This window comes from Wyeomyia smithii, chromosome 2 (assembly GCF_029784165.1).
Source record: "Wyeomyia smithii strain HCP4-BCI-WySm-NY-G18 chromosome 2, ASM2978416v1, whole genome shotgun sequence".
Taxonomy (NCBI): domain Eukaryota; kingdom Metazoa; phylum Arthropoda; class Insecta; order Diptera; family Culicidae; genus Wyeomyia; species Wyeomyia smithii.
The window spans coordinates 84791747-84809956 of NC_073695.1; the positions used below are offsets into that span (position 1 = coordinate 84791747).

The following is an 18210-nucleotide window of genomic DNA, read 5'->3' on the forward strand; positions in this document are numbered from 1 at the left end:
GACACTAGCACCATTGAAGCGACTTCGATCGAGGTAAGTGCGACGACGCGTGAAGTTGACGCTCTACAAAACCCTGATAAGACCGGTAGTCTTCTGCGGAATGGAGACAACAATGCATCGGTAGAGTACAGACAGACGACGGAGACTGGCGATGGCTGCATGTGCTGCATATAGAGAACCTCATAGCACACCTGGTGAAAGTCAATAGGTTGCGGTGGGCCGATCACGTCGTAAGGATGCCGAATGACAACCCTGTGAAATCACTTCTATTCAGCAAGCCTCCCGGTACGATAGCTCGACCAGCTCGAAGGAGACTTGTGGGTGATGAGGCGCCAGGGGAACTGGCGAAACACAGCCCAAAACCGAGCAACATGGCGACAACTTTTTGATACTGCACGAGCCACCATGGCTCTCGCTGATTGGTAAGGTAAGTACGATTGTGAGGAATAAGAAACGCCAGAAGGAGCAACGGTTTAGGCTAACTACAATCACAAGTATATCTCCCAGATGGTCTCGATGTAAAATGCTGGCCTAACAAATCAGTAGTCGTAGGTACGAGTCTCGGTTCGGGAGAGACTGTTAGTGTCGGTAGCATCGTAGCGCTAGCCCCGCATCTGTCCCTTACGCTAAACAGTCGGTTGCGAAGTCTGTTTATAATTAAACAGGAGGTTGAGTTCTGAATCGGAAAGTAGCACCAAGGCTTTGCTTTGCTTTGCTTTACACGTACAAATTTTACGAGTGCAAATATGTGTAGGAACGAGGAGGGTAGCTTGTTCACAATCGAGCACGAGAAGGTTGACAGGTGGAAGCAGTTTTCCGATGAGCAGAGCGATGGAAGGAGTAGGAAGGGAAGTTAACCTTGGAGCACCCACAAACGATAACAGTGTCCCAGTTCCCGATATACTGGCTAAGAGGCACTAGCAACGGCACTCCATTGTGTAGTTTCCAGGAATTGGGAGGAAGAGAAACTATGAAAGGTACGACTTCCAGTAAAATTAGTATACTCATAGGCTTCGCAGACGACCTTGAGGTTATTACGAGAAACTTTGAGACGACGGAGGCAATCTACACCAGACTGAAAGTGGGGGCTAGAAGAGTTGGAATAGAATTAATAATTGCGTCGAAAACCAAGTATATGAAAAGGTGAGCTCCGCAGCCGCAAGATGGCAGAATCCGTTTTAATAAGCGGGTGGTCGTGGGTTTGAACCCTAGTCGAATTTGGTCATTTTGGTTGTCAAAGGGCCTTAGCATGAGTTTATTCTCAGGCTCTCCACCATATACCCTTCCTTCAATCTGAATCTACAGTAACTCTGGTGACTCTCAAAAAAAATATTCCCTATTATAAAAAAAACTGGTCTGAGTAACGAATGGTCCACTGAAGTTGCCGAAAAACGGAAGAGAATGGATCGAGGAAGCTCGAAAAATCAAGATAAAGATATTACTTCAATCGACAAAAAAGCTTAACAATCATTTTGTAACGTTTATTTATTTATTTATTTATTTATTTATAACTAGCTGACCCGGCAAACTTCGTCCCGCCTATTTTAATGTATAATTTAATAATTTTAAGCATTTCAAATTCATTTATTCCTTGCGATTGGATTATATAGTTTAAAAATAATTGGTAATATCGGAATGAAAACATCCTCGACTTTTGGCCTTTGTGCATGACCTCTATTCCGGATATATATTGGGTGCATTTCAGTTATTTTAGTTGTTTTCCAGAAACTGAGAGTGGTCATTTTCTAATTTAAAATGGTGTCCAGGGTCAATGCTTCTCTACATCATTTCGATTACGGATATATCCATATGTAGTAGTATTCAGTTATTTTCGGCTGTTTCCCAGAAGTTGCCATTTTTCAATTCAAACTGTTGTCTAAAGTCAATTTATAGCTCCTTGCATCATTCTGGATCCGGTGATATTCATATTGGGTGGTATATGGTCCTTTAGGCTATTTTTCAGGAACCGTAAGTCGCCACCTTGGATTTAAAACTGGCATTTGGAGACAATTTCTGGCCCTGAGCGTCAATCTGATTGAAGAAACACTCATATTGTGTGGTATTTGGTCATTTTCGGCTGTTTTCCAGACACCGGAAGTCGCCTTCTTACAATTCAAAATATTGTCTGAGATCGATTTGTGCGTCATAACAATTCCGGAAATACCCATGTTGGGTAGTATTTGGTCATTTGCGCGATTTTTCAGAAACGGGAAGTCCCCATCTTGGATTTCGAAATGGTATATGGAAACATGCCAGATGAAGGAAGAGTGTCGAAACATTATGGACATGTTTACTTTACTCTACTTTACTTTACATGTTTGTCATGTTTGTTACACCTAAAAACAATCACCTGCCAAATTTGGTTCCATTTAGTTGGTTAGATCTCGAGATAAGCAGAAATTTGTGTTTCATTAGTTATGAACCCCTCCCTCACAGAAGAGGGAGGGGAGTCGAACCACTATGGACATACTTGTTACCTCTAAAAACATTCACATACCAAATTTGGTTGAATTTGGTTGATTGGTTCTCGAGCTGTGCGAAATTCCTGTTTCATTTGTATGGGACCCTCCCTTCCAGAAGAGGGAAGGGTGTCGAATCAACATGGACATATTTGTTACTCCTAAAAACATCCACATGCCAAATTTGGTTCCAGTTGCTTGGTTAGTTTTCGAGATGTGCAGAAATTTGTGTTTCATTTGTAAGGTACCCCCCCTTGCAGAAGAGGGAAGGGTCTCGAACTATCTTAGTCACCTTTCCTGGCCCCTAAAACCCCTATATACAAAATTTCACGCCGATCGGTACGGTAGTTTCCAAGCCTATATGAATCAGACAGACAGACAGACAGATAGAGCTGCATTTTTATATGTTTAGATTTATGTAACTTAAGGAATCTTCCTTTTTTGATCGTCACAAAATGGAGGAAGTTTAATTTTATATAACTTTAAGTTTCTGTATCGAGATTACATTACTTAAACCTTAAAAACCTAAATTAATCCACCTAGCGGTCAGACTCAGCCTTTCTCATTCAAACTTATTATTTGTAAAAATAGATTTACATGAATGCTCAAATCCAATAAAGGTATATTCACTCTTTGGGTTCTAGAATATTGATGTTGTAATTGAATTATAAAATATGTGCTTAAGAAACAGCGAAATAAAAGAAATGACGCTAAATTTCGAACAATTTAATTAAGAGCGATACCGGGAACGTTCAAATAGTACGATACCACATAGAAATTATGTTGAGGCCATATATATTGCGGGTATAATTTGAAATAGTCTTTGAATTTCTTTTCTTTCCAAAGCTTTTGAACCACATATCGAATTGTTATGAAGTTTTTTATTTGTAAGTTTGAGGGATGACTCGTTCGTATGACACTAGTTATGTTCAAATAAGTCATTTTATTAACAATTTAATAACTAACGGGTGCTTAAGTTCGATTATAATCAGATAAAAAGGGAACGTATAGGGCAGCCAAACTTTGAAACCACGTGTTCAATCATAATTCATCAGTTAACCCTTAACTAGCCTGTTCATCTGATATCAATATTGTTCAAATCGGTTGTGTAGTTTCTGAGATAAATAAGTTTCGTGATTTTCACATTTCGATACATTACAGACGAAGTTACAGTCCGATTACAGCAAATTTCAATAGGGTGTTATGAGGGAGCTAGACCTTTCATTTGACAATAATTTTGTGGAAATCGGTTCAACTATCAACCATCTCTGAGAAAAGTGAGTGAGTTTATGTAGTCTTCGGAATATATTTCTTTTCATAGCTGGATTTCACATTTTCAAACATAACAGGCAAAGTAATAATCCGTTTGCAAAAAAAAAATCATTAGGGTCTTATGGGGCAACAAGACCATCCATATGACACTGATTTTATGAAAATCGGTCCAGCCATCTCTGAGAAACATGAGTGAGATATTAAATAGTCTCCAGAACACGTTTCTTTCCATAACTTCTAAACCACATGTTCAATCTTCAGAAAATTCAAAAGTTAAGGGTTTTTTAGGTAGCCCGTTCATTTGAAACCAATTTTGTTCAAGTCGGTTGTGTAGTTTCTGAGATATTGATATTTCGTGATTTTTATATTTTGATACATAACCTTTAAACTAGAAATCAGATTACAATAAAATTCAATTGGGTCTTATGGGGCAACTAGACCTTTCATTTGCAATCAATTTCATTGAAATCGGTTCAGCCATCTCTGAGAAAATCGAGTGAGATTGGGAGAGCGTTACACACACACACATACACACACACTCACACATACAGAAAATGCTCGTCGAACTGAGTCGAGTGATATACGACATTCAGCCCTTTTGAGCACTTTTATACCTTTAGTTTTTGCAGTGATTGCTATACCTTTCTAGGAGAAAGGCAAAAAGTGAAATGATAGAAATGACTTTTAATTTCAACTTTAATCCCGAGCAAGGCCGCAAACATTGAAATAGTACAATATCAAATTCAAATGATATTGAGGCCACATATTTTGATCGTAGCTATAGTTTTAAACAGTCTGCGGGTTACGTTTCTTTCTGTAACTTTCAAACCACATGTTTAAACATTATGGAATTTATTGTTTAAGGGTTTAAAAGCCCATTAATTTGAATTCAACTATGTTCATAGCTTCTGAGATATAAGAGCTCTGAGAAGAGTAAGTGCGAAAAAAAAGGTGCACATACACACGTACACAGCCACACACAAACATATACACCTATACATGCATACATGCAGAAAATGCTCGATTCGTCGAACTGACTCGAGTAGTTTATGACATTCGGCCATTTGGATCACTTTTCTACCTTTTAATTAGCCAGTGATCGTTAGGAGAGAGTCAATTTGTTTACTTTCATTATGTGATTTCACATTTTTATGATCAACGGACAAAGTTACAATCCGATTACAATGAAATTCAATAGCAACCTATGGGGCAACTAGACCTTTCATTTGACACTAATTTTGTGGAAATCGGTTCAGCCATCTCTGAGAAAAATGAGTGAGTTTGAACAACCTCAGGATAACTTTTCTTTACATAACTTTTGAACCATATGTTAAATCATAACGAAATTTGAAAGTAAAGGGTTTTGGAGACAGCCCGATCATTGGAAACCAGTTTTATAAAAATCAGTTATGTGGTTTCTGAAATATTGATGTTTCGTGATTTTTATATTTTGATACATAACCTCTAAACTAAAAATCCGATTACAATGAAATTCAAAAGCAACCTATGGCGCAACTAGACCTTTCATTTGCAATTAATTTAATGAAAATCGGTCCAGCCATCTCTGAGAAAAGTGAGTGAGAAAAAAAAGTTGCACATATACACACACACACACACATATATATATATATATATATATATATATATATATATATATATATATATATATATATATATATACACATACATACATACATACATACAGAAAATGCTCAGTTCGTCGAAAGGGGTTGAGTGGTATATGTCATTCGGCCATTAGGACCACTTTTATACCATTGGTTTTTCCAGTAATTGCTATACCTTTCTAGGAGAAAGGCAAAGATGGAAGTTCTCTCCAGGGAATTGTAATTGAGCGATATTGTTAAGATAGATAGAGGCCTGGTACAGCAGAGCAGTAAGCTTGAAACGGAAAGGTAAAACTTACACACAAGCACGGGTATGAATGATTATCGTATCACTTACTTCAATAGTGATACTGTCAATAATGTTAAGTGCGGTGTACAGAAAACACCTGGGCAATATCATAATAGATCTAATGTCTTTGGTCGCAGTGATGAGTCCACACAAGAAAAAAGCATATGAACGGGAAAGGCTCGAGAGCAACGGACGATATTTGGACGTTGCGATAAATATTTGGTGAAGTACAAACCGAGAGCGGAGAGTGGCACAGGCGTATGAATCACGAGCTGCAGGTACTACTTGGAGAGATTTCCATTGTGCATCTGTCGAAGATCAAGGAATGCCGGAAGACAATAGAGGAGAATAATTTGATCAAAATTTGCGTTACGTACTCAATGAAGGACGGATGTTCCGTATTAAGTGTTCATCGATATTTTTAGTCATAATATATATAATGCAGCAGGCATTATCAACATTCAACAAGCAAATCATATAACGCGTCTTGGACTGGGAGATCAGTTTTATCGCATCGACATATTTTTTTGATTGCCCCTTACTGTTGCCGGAGCTGTAAAACACATATCGTGTACTATATCTAACTTCTAGAATTACATCATCTATTAAGATAAACGCTCCTTTCATCTCAACTAAAAAGTATCCGTGTTAAATAATCAAAAAACGTTTAGTTTTATTTCAGCGTTCCACAATTTCAAGAATTGGACTATGCTCTTTTTATTACCCCTTTTTCGCAGACTGCGATTCTATCCAAGCTTGATTTTAAAAGATTTGCGATCATCTGTATCATTTCTTAGACCCACTTGTTAATTTTACATAGCTTTCCTTAACCTAATATTAGGGGTCTTCACATCAAGCTCGTAAAGGAATACCCAGCCGTTAACTGTGTATCTTCCATTACTCGTCAATGGAGGTGAGTATTTTTACGGCTGGGTATTTGTTTACGAGCTCGACATGAATACCCATATTATTCCGAAGCCTAAAGTTTCTGTATCATAGTTTACTGTAATACTGCTGAAACTGCTTTTTTAATATTTAATAGAATACAGCTGACAAACTAAACGCATAACATTTTTGGGACAGAATAACCCCTAAGCATGACCTCACATAAATGAAAGATTGAAATTGTTGGAAAGAATACAAACATTAAAAATAAGGATGTGTAATAAGACTGTTTACTCATGATCAGATACTCTACAAATACGAAGCTAAAATTATCTGTTATTTTAAATGTTAGTCCTAACGGATACACGTATTTGTAGTTACGCTCATTCATGCTTTTTAGGTTATCGTGCATTGGTTCCTAGCTACCTCACGAGAGTTCAGTATAATTATTACTAGCTTCATAAGTATAAATTTACTAGATTTTGAAAGTTAATTTTAGAAAATTGATAAACAATCTTTTTCATGCCATATCTCACATAAAAGTATGCGTACTCGGTTCCATTGGTCAAGAGCTTATTTTCATCCAGATGAACATACCGTATTCCAGTGTGAAAGAGTTGCTTCGAATGTTTTCCTCAAAACGGTCTTGCTAATTGTTTTGAACCGATGTTTAACCTTAAAATTGCGCCACTTATGACAGCTCCTGCTGGGCAGGAACCCCACAGAGTCCTTGAGAGGATCATTTTCAATTGGTTCTCTTGTGAAACCGACGCAAGAAAATGTAGCAAAGTGCGGGAAGGGAAACGTACATTGTCCTTTGAAAGCTGACCCCTCCGTGTCCGCATACAGTGAATGCAAATAGCATAATTATGACGATAAGCAACTGCATGAGGGTGGCAAAACCATTAGCATACAGTGCTACGAAGTGATTTCAATGTCCGGAAAATCCAGACACAGCAGGAAACTGACCGGTAACGGAAACTACGTTTCGGGTTCAATTTCCTAAGTAAATTGACCACACAACAACGACGCAGTCAATTTCATCGTGACCATCATCGTCTTCATCGGACGATGGATTTGCAAATTCTAATAGCGGGTATTTTTATTTTTGTTATTTGAAAACTCAATTGGTTTATCAATCGTACTCTTAAACAGAGAAGAGTGGAAAGCAGTTTTAAATCAAGAATCATATTGGCGATATTCAACAGGAATGCCTCAGCAACTCTGCCCTTGACATGAAAAGCTTTGATCTAGTTTTCACATCGCCACTGTTCATACGCTTCGTGTCTAGTGTTTTCGCTTGTTGCTTCCCGCCTGCCCGTTCGGTATCAGGCAGGACACCATCAGAAGAGCAAGAAAAAACAGAACAGCACAGCCTTATGCTCACCCAGACGGAAAATTTATGGTGCCGAAACAGCAGCAACACCTCATCTCAAAACGGTTCGAACGGGACAGCAAGAAGTTGCGCAAACTGAGAGACGAGAGTGGCGGCTGGCATTCGCTCTTTTGCTCCGACAGCCCGACAAATATGCAACAGGCAGGCCACCCGCTTATACCGAATATGTACGACGGAAATGAAAGTTAACCAGTTTCCCCTGCCGTGCTTTCGTTATTGAATTCACCCAGCTTCCGGGATGGAAATTGGAAGAAGGGAACTGCGCTCTGGATGAACGTTGACTCTGACCTAAATTTTAGTGCCGTCATTGCCGATCTGTGCACACGATGATGCTCCCCTTGGCAGTACGTTTGGTTTTCCGGTGCCCTATAAAGTGTCATGTTGAGCTCTAGGTCAACGAGAGTTTTGGAAGAAATTGTGACGTTTCGAAGATGGACATTTGATGACAAGCTTGAAAAATCTGTCAAATTAAATTTAAAAAAATCGAATCTTGCAACGCAAAAATATTGATCATCCAATTTTCGAAACTGAGTCAATTGATTTTAGTTGCTAAATTTCCCATTGACTTTATCACTGCTTAGCTTTATCACTATAAAACTGACATTCTTGCCCTGGCCTCCGTCATAAAATAGCTTTTCCGTTCCTTGGCTGAAAACGCAGCTTTCTGCTAATATTCTAGCCAACAAGTAAAATCAGATGGGCAGTTTTGTGGGTAACCACCTTGCCACAGCAGAGAATCTAATTTAAATGGCAAATTCAACTGAGAAGATTGCTATTGTCAGCGCTGACGTCTTTGCAACGGCACAGTAGGACAATCGCGAACAAATTTTGGGAGCAAAGAGTGGTGTGAAAATCAACTTAATTTTTTTTCTAGTGTTCCACATTTAAACAATGGTATTTTGCAGTTTGACTCTGAAAACAAAACCCTTGGAAGTAAAATACAGTGCAGTGCTCATTTTTCCCGCAATGCTCCGCTGCAGCTGAGCTCCAGAGCTGTGGTTCTACTGCATTTGATTTGCTTTTCAACTTGTAGACGTGTAGGTATTTGTTCTATACTATGGTTCAATTGTTATGTGGTTTTGAAGGAACATTGTGGTTTTTGGGTTGCTTGCCTGCTGGCAGAGAAGGCAAACATTTCATAGGCCAACTAGTGACCTTGCTTGTACTAGACAATTAGGTACCGTCGAGTGGGGCGTCTTTCGGCACGTTATCGTGTGTTGAATTTTGGATCTATTAGATTTAACAATTATATCGTAGAAATTACTCTTATAAACTCTTATAAAATAATTATCGGTATGAGCTACCTATATATTGGCTAGCTATATATTGGCATTTTTTGAAGTTGTTAGTTGAATGTTTCTAGTGAAAAAGATTACTTTGAATAACGATAGATTAATAATAGAATACAGCTAGCCTAGTCCTAACCTACTAAAGGATACTAATGCATACTAACGATTTGACTATTTGTGAACAAAATTAAATGCTTGCTAGTAAAATATAGTAAGTAGGTTTCCTTTTGTTTCTCAGTCCATGACTTGTGTGACCTCGCCCTTAAGTGAAATTTCTTACAACAGCTTCGTAAAGCTAACACGGAGAGAATTTGTAACCATTTTATTACTGACACAGCTAGGGGTAGGTGATTTATTAGAACCGATTGGCACAGTTGAGAGGTCACAATAAGCAAAGCATCCTTTAATAGGCGGTGATAGCAAAGATACATCTTTACGAGCGGTCAATAACACTAATAATATGGGTCATTCCATCCCAGATGTCCAAAGGAAATGCATCGACCATCTCCGATTTCTCACAAAATTTATGAGTCAATGTATTTTGGGCAGGAGCTTTTAAATACAAAGTTTTGTACCGATTGGTGGACTCCTCGATCAATGGGACTGCCTCCAGTTTGTGCGAATTTAGAAAAAAAAAGCAATCGTAACGGTATCCTAGCAGGCGTTTGTGTAATCGAAGAGATTTTGCTTCGAAAATACTACAAGGTATATAGCCCTAGGGGTTGTATGAAATGGTGACGTAGGACTTAATTTATGTATTATATGCTGCGATGAACTGTTCATAGGCAACACCACCGTATATATTTGATGGTCGTTATTGTAAAACTAATGATGCATGAATACTAGGGTGGGCAGTGGCGTAGCGTGACCGGGTGATACCCGTTGCGGGAAATTTGGGTGTCACCCTCACCAGGTTGCAGTGAAATCATTTTCGTTCGTTTTCAATTGCACTTAATCTACCCATTTTTTAAAAAATGGTTGGGATTATACACACTCTTTCTTACGCGGTTTTTTTTTGATACGTATTTTCAAACGGGATTTTTTTGCAATAGCGCGGATCCGATTGGAAAGATAAGTAAATCTACTCTAATCTTTTTTTTTTGAGGGCGATACGTATGAAAATTTTCCTCACGGGTGTCACCCCCTAGCGGGTAACACCCGGGGCGGACCGCCTCCCCGCCCCCCCCACGCTACGCCAGTGAGGGTGGGGAATCGTTATATGGAAAAAACGAATCTTGTTGGCAGAAGGCCAGAACCAAGTTTTTTTTTGTTCTTTTTAGGGCTCCAAACAATTCTAAATTTATCGGAAGTCGATTGGTTTTGTCTCCGCTTGGCGCATTGCATTTCAAATTTATACAGAGATTTGTATGGAAAACCCAACTTTTTTGCATTATCCATTCTAAAGAGCTCAAAATGGCTCAAACCAAAGGTTTCATGATTTCAAATGGTAGTTTGTTTGATGCCTAACAACTTGGCCGAAGACACTAAAGAGCTAGGGTGTCCCAAACAATACTAGAGCTGTTCAAAGTCGATTACGCCGAAATTTTTGTTGCAATTCAATTTTCTGCCAACACTGCCAGTGTACCGGCGTCAGTCAGATTTCCATCAGAAGTGACCTCAGAAACACGTTGTAGATTCTACCTACGCCTAGAATGGTGACCTAAATTTGTTTGCTTGATCCAGCTGAGTGTATAAACTCGTTACGACAGGTTACTTCTGATGGGAATCCTACTGACGCCGGTACATTGGTAGTGTTGGCAGGAAACAGGATTTTTTGCATATAAATCGACATACTCAACTTTGAACAGCTATAGCTCTTCTTATGGACATCCTAGCTCTTCATTGTCTTCGACAAAGTTGTTAGACATCTAAAATACTATACTTTAACATAATGTAGTGCATTATTATAATATTATTGAGCTCTCTAGAAAGGTAAATGCAAAAAAGTAGGTTTTCCTATATAAATTTTCATACAAATTTGAAATGCAATGCGCCAAGCGAAGACAAAACCAATCGACTTCCGGTAAGTTTAGGGTTGTTTGGGGCCCCAAAAGGAACCAAAAAAACTTGGTTCTAAAAAATCGATCATTTTTCCCCACCCTAATGAAAACATGAAAATTTTACACTAGTAGTTGTTGCGCAAATTTTCATAACTCTTATCTTCAAGCATCTATAGTTCTGAAAAGAACCGATTACATAATCTTCAGTATGAAATTTGTGCTACAGAACGCTGATGATCGCACCATCGGTAGCATCGAATATTTTGCTTGACCGCGCATAATAAAGTTTGCTCTCCGCTCTGCCCTCCAGTAGCTGTGCCAGCAGAATATTCTGCAGCGTACGACGGTAACTGTTGCTGCCGTATGCAAAATAAAGGTAACATGCTCCGCAGTGCCTGGAAGTTGACTCGTATGCAGCTCTCGTTTCTCAATGTCACGTACCTCTAACAGCTATACTCCACTCGCTATTGTGTGACAAACTAGACGGAAGCTGAATTTTCTACACGCAGTCTTTTGTATCGAGTTCAGCGTATATTTTTGCCATGACAGCGTGGCCACGTAGCTTAGAGAAAGACAAACAAAACAAAACACCTTCGATACTAATGAGTGATTTTCAAGCACCAAAAGAAATTTTTTGCTTTCCCGATGCGAAAATAACTATGGTTCTTAGATTGACTAATTTGCGTTAATAATATTCGATTGATAACGGTGTTCGAGTGGGCACAAACAAACAATTGAACCGGAAAATCAGTCAATTTAGCAGTGAAAATTCTTGAAATGAGTGTCACATCTTGCTGTGATAAACTATGCGTAGGCAACACTACCGTTTATCTTTGGTGCGCCTACGTTATTGTAAAAAGATTATTGAGAAATAGATGAACATTTCACACTAGTAGTAGTTGTGAAAATTCTCATAACTCTTATCTTCAAGCATTTATAGTTCTGAGAAGAACCGATTCCATAATCTTCAGCTCGAAATGTGTGCTACAGAACGCTGATGATCACACCACTACCGGTTGCATTGAATATTTCGTTGGCCGCGCATAAAATTTGCTCTTCGCTGTTCCCCTCAAAATATCATGCAGTGTACGATGGTGTCTGTTGCTGCCGTATGCAAAATAAAACCGAACCGATTCCATTATCTTCACGTGTGCTACAGAACGCTGATGATTGCCCCAACGGTAGCTTTGAATATTTTTATTGGCCGCGCATAGTAAAATTTGCTCTCCGCTGTGCCCTCCAGTAGCTGTGCCAGCAAAATAAATGTAGGTATATAAACGAACGTTGTGCACGAAGTGAATTAGTTTCTCGTCAACCGTATAACCTTCAACAAGTATATCGTTAAGATTTAATTTATTGGTCCAATCTTTATTATCTTTATCATAGAGTTCAGTTATTTTTGTAGTCCATTTTTTTGAAGGTGTTGAATTTTACATCTGTAAGTACTTTTACTAATGCTTTAATCAAAGACGGGACAAACTTGGTCCATGGTGCGTTTTGTGCATAGTTGATACGATAGTAGGTTGCCAAAGCAGCGTTTAATTTCGTAGCTGCCTTCGAGGAACGGTTACATCTACAGAGTTTAACCGATAGCTGCAATCGATTTGCCCGTTGAGTAATCCGGAAACAAGAAGCCGTTGAACTAGTTTTCTTCTTGCTGCCAATGACTCCAGGATAATTAATTGACATCGTTCTTCGTTCGGTGGTAGGTGTATAGTGTTATTCCACGACAGGACCCGTAGAGAGCATTTTAAAAAGTTATTCTGAATAGCTTCGATTCTGTTCATCTGCGTAGCGTGAACATGGTACCCATACAACAACAGCGTATTCGAAAATGATGCGGAAGAGATGGCTGTCGAGTGATTTGAGCGCGTAGATATCCTTAAATGCACTGGTATTTATTTTAAAAAAACCTAAGGTGGCGATCGCTTTAGCAGTGATCATAGATATATGCCCGTTAAATTTGACTTTAGAGTCAATGATAACATTCACTGCAGACTGCTGCCACCTATCGGTTGAAGGTAATGACGCAGCATTTCGTTGCATTAACTTGTACGCCGTTCAATGTGCTCCAGTGTATGAGTGCGTCAATATCCTCCTGTAGAGCACATCAGTCAAGTCTGGATTTAATGACACGAAATATTTTCAAGTCATCCGCAAACATGAGAACGTAAACGGGTACATAGATCGTTTACGAACAGAATAAAAATTAAAGGTCTTAAATGGCTACCTTGCGGTACAGTTGAAGGTTGTTTCAAGCTGAAAGACTTTGTACCACCGATTGAGACAAAGGCTGAGCAACCAGTTAAGTAGAACAATTTCCACTTAGTCACCCCGTTAGGGAATCTCATACACCTCAACTTATCAACTGCTAGCGCCTGTGGTACATTATTGGATGCTGATAACAAGTAACAAAACATCCAAGTTCAGACTTCGGTACGTTTACTGTTTCCAGCATAGCTACCCAAGGTCGCTGGGTCCACATCCAAAGCTAAACTAAAGCTATCACGAAAAACACTAGCTCGTTGTAAATTGTTTCATTCTTCCTGCCAAACACAAATTCCAACCAGCCGCCAAACACAAATTACAACCAAAATTGATTTTAGACGGGCAATATTGTTTTAGCTTTTAAACCAACTGACAAAATTTATAACATCGTTTTCACAAAATTAAAAGATGAAATTTAAAAACAACGGAAAACTAACGTGGTTTATGAAATACCATGCGACACACGAATATAACATTATAACAATACAAATCGAAAAGTATAGGGAACACGGGACTAAAACAATATTCACACATGTTTTAAATTTTAAAACACAAGAATTTGAGATGAAATAACCAAAACTGGCACACGTCTCATTTCTGAAACATTTTTATAAAAATTAAAGAAAAATACCTTCAACCTACAACGTGACTCGATCAAATTGCGATCTACCTACAACGATGTTCGAAACACTAAAAGTAAAAAGATCTGACAGCAATCGAAAGTAAGAGGCAACGATAAATAGACAGATGGAAGTGAAAAATTGGTATAAACTAGAGTGAGTAGCAAGTAAGTGTTTTTTGTTTAATTTAAATGAGTTAGAGTTTATACTCAAATAGATGGAATTGAATTGCTCTGTTTGCTCCAAAAAGTGGGGCGCTATAAATCCATAGTTCCATAGTAAGTACTGACCGGACGGTTACAGACATTTTACCCAGTTATATGCTCTTGTTTTATGATTTTCATAGCTTTTGAACAAATGTTGATGCACATGAACAATTTTTATTTAATTATGTTGAAATCTTGACGGTCGGCTTGACAAAAGACCAATAAAACTAAATTTTGTGCGATTGTTTCGGCATTTTGTAAATAAGCATAGAACTCTGTTTTGTTTGATATGCATATCTGTATTTTTATAAGTTTTCTGGCTATGATTGCATGGAACGGTTTTTGTGTTTTTTTACCACTTATCTATAACTTTTCAATAAACTAATTCAACTGCTACCAATTTTTGAAAACATGACCAAAAAACAAAATCAGCAGAATCATTTATATTCAAGTTAATATTCGATTAGTAGAATGTCTGAAGCAAAAACAAAGATCCCACCCTAGACGGTATATTCGAGAAGTATGACCAATGGTTTAATGCAAGCTAGTATATTTTGAGAAGGTATCATTTTATAGAATGTCTTGCTGTGTAAATTGATACAACGCTGTCGTATCATTGTGTATTCATTTACCGTACACATAGAACATGTTTCGTAAACTGCGGTCTGGATGCAAAATCGTATAGGCTTAGCAAACCATCAAGTCACATTGTCATGAAATTGATCACCAAGAAATCATCCGGTAACCGGTAACAGTCAGTAATACTGTTTAAGGTTCTGCACCTCAATATTTGCGACTACAGAAATTTTAATACCATCAAAATCCTACAAAAAATATTTATCATGGATACGCTTTACCCACTGCAATGAAAAAAGCTTTCATAAGCCGTGGTTGTCAAAATTTAGTGTACATTTATGTATATACATTTTATATATTTACACAATTTTATTGAACGTGTTGCTCCCAGACCATCTGGTGATTATTGACTTACAGTGTTACACTTCGGTTTGACAAAGTAGGGCAAGAATGAAAACGATTTTTATCTGTCACGTTTTGAATGTGACAGTACTTTTGCTATCGTCGGGGCTATCTGTTGTCTAATCAACTGATTCATTCAGAAGATAATTTCTATAGAGAACAATTTTTCACGTTGCGCTAGAATATTCGAAAGGAAAATTGTGTTGAAAACCAGTTTAAAGATGTCCTCTTAATTTGTTTGCATCTCAATACTATTGGAGAACTAGAGAGTACACGATGTCTTTCGAGAATAGTTTGTGTGGGTAAAAAGTTATTAGTTGCACAGAATAACGAGCAAACCAATCCTGCCTGCACTAACTGAAAAGTTTCACGACCTGGTTGCAGCGGCAAACCCATGTGTGTAGGTAGCAAATAAACTAAGCAACAAACTTACTAAACAATTTGCATCATCACATCCCAAACACCACAAACCCACTTCAAACGGTAAACTGGTAAACATAGAACCGTCAGTCCGAATTGGTCCTGACCGATCTTTATCAAGGTCAACCGAGAACCAACCATCAAAGTTCGAACTTTGTACAGTAGAATGGGCAGCTGTGTGCTATTTGCTCCCGATGCTTTTGCCTTCCCGATGGAGATTTGTGCATAAATAAGCTTGTCGGAAGCCAAACTCCCGGCGGAAGGCTGCATAGTTTAGTTTGACGGATGTTTGAAATGCAACTGCATATTTGTTTGCAGATTGGATGGCTTCCACACTCTTAATATAAACACGACTATCATCAACTGATGAATAAATTAATTTATTAGAAATTACAATAAAAAAAAATCAATAAATTGGTTTTTTAATTCTTTTCAAACATACAATAATTTACAATCAAGTATACGTTTAATGAAATCATGCTGAACATATATTCCATTTAATTACATTCGTAGACTTTAAAAAAATTCACATTAATTTTTTTTTTTTGAAATTCATCGAAACTGGAAGCATTCATAATTTTGAAGCCTAGGGTTTTTCGAGAAATACTTTGTGTAATCTCTAATCTATTAGAATCTCTGACGTGAAAGACTATTGGTGAAAACCATAATGTTTTTTTTTTTTTTTTTCAGGCGGATTTACCTTTCCATGCGAAGCGATGTGGAACTAGAATAACCGTAACCAGCAGACTTCTCTTGAAATCAAAGTTCTGATGAGGATCAAATACACAAAACGGTACCAGTGGAAATGTAAATTCTTATGCGAGTAGATTAGATGAAACGGTGTGAGATAAATTTTAATTGAATTCGCTTCAAAAAGCATTAGTGAACAATCTTTGCCCCAGCTTGGGACACGAAATTATCTATAAAATAACTTATCACTAATTCCCTGCTCTTTCAGAATCGCAAGCTTGAATCGCAAGCTGAACATATATTCCACTTAATTACACTCGTAGACTTTAAAAAAATTCACATTAATTTTTTTTTTTTGAAATTCATCGAAACTGGAAGCATTCATAATTTTGAAGCCTAGGGTTTTTCGAGAAATACTTTGTGTAATCTCTAATCTATTAGAATCTCTGACGTGAAAGACTATTGGTGAAAACCATAATGTTTTTTTTTTCAGGCGGATTTACCTTTCCATGCGAAGCGATGTGGAACTAGAATAACCGTAACCAGCAGACTTCTTTTGAAATCAAAGTTCTGATGAGGATCAAATACACAAAACGGTACCAGTGGAAATGTAAATTCTTATGCGAGTAGATTAGATGAAACGGTGTGAGATAAATTTTAATTGAATTCGCTTCAAAAAGCATTAGTGAACAATCTTTGCCCCAGCTTGGGACACGAAATTATCTATAAAATAACTTATCACTAATTCCCTGCTCTTTCAGAATCGCAAGCTTGGAAAGCGCAACAGTTGGGGCATTCCATTAGCAACGGCACTTTCATCGTCTACTACCCGGATAACCCAGCTTCGGTCAGCTTGGATGTCTCTGTTGTCGCATCTGGCCATGACCTGAAAGCATGTACTCGCGAAACTGAAACCCTTACTTTACCCGCTTACCGCGTGTACCCAAGATTTACGAAGTTCCAATTTCCAAATGATGCTGAGTGGTTTGCATGACATAGATGGCACCACTGGCTGGCATAAATGAAAATTTAATTAGTTATTATTCCATCCAAATGCTCTTGATGCAACTGAAATAGCCACGCTGTTGCACCGTCGTTACGAGGTTAGTGACAGTTAGGATGGATCAAGAACAGAACAAACGTTTTTCTCACCAGCATTGAGGCATTAATGAAAGTTAACGTTGGCACGGCCTAAAAGCCACAAACAGTGCCTGGTACAACGGAAACGCCATTATACATAAGCCAACTGGGGCAGTCTTTTTTTTCTGAATGGTGTTGGGAATCTTAATGTGGATGACTATAGTTGTAGCCATGTCGCATATAACCGTATGTAGTGTTACATTGTAGGAAGAGAATCACAGCAAAATAACAGCTTTCGAGTAAACCGACGCACGTAGGTAGAACAGTTATTAATTCATTTGTCACTGCCTACGCATAGTTGGTCATTTCTTCTAACGAGCATATTCCAGTGCTTTGCAGTTTCTTTTTAATTTAGATTAATTTACTTAATCAATGAGAATGGACCGAATGATTTAAATTACCAGCAAGGTATATACCAAACTATGTTGCACGTCGCTACCGATGTTTTTTTGGAAGTTCATTAACACCTGGTCTAATCAAAGAGAAAGGAATCTAATTTTGGCAGTTAATGTCGTTTAATTTGGGGGTGCTTTTCCTTAATTGTCCCCGGCGTTATTAATTCACTTGCTCGCTGGCCTTCATTAATGAATGGCATGCCGTAAACAAATTAGATTGCCGTTTCGTTAGCTACGGCTGGCTAGCGTGATTTATGGCCTGCAGAGCTACCGGATTT

The 18210-nt window shown here is 38.1% G+C and overlaps 1 long non-coding RNA gene across 1 annotated transcript; it reads left to right on the top strand.

The window, feature by feature from the left end:
* Positions 1-15478: 15478 nt before the first annotated feature.
* On the top strand, positions 15479-16975 carry LOC129725193 (uncharacterized). Its single transcript, XR_008728032.1, has 3 exons — positions 15479-15687; positions 16398-16500; positions 16891-16975. It is a non-coding gene; the product is annotated as an uncharacterized LOC129725193 (long non-coding RNA).
* Positions 16976-18210: the final 1235 nt, after the last annotated feature.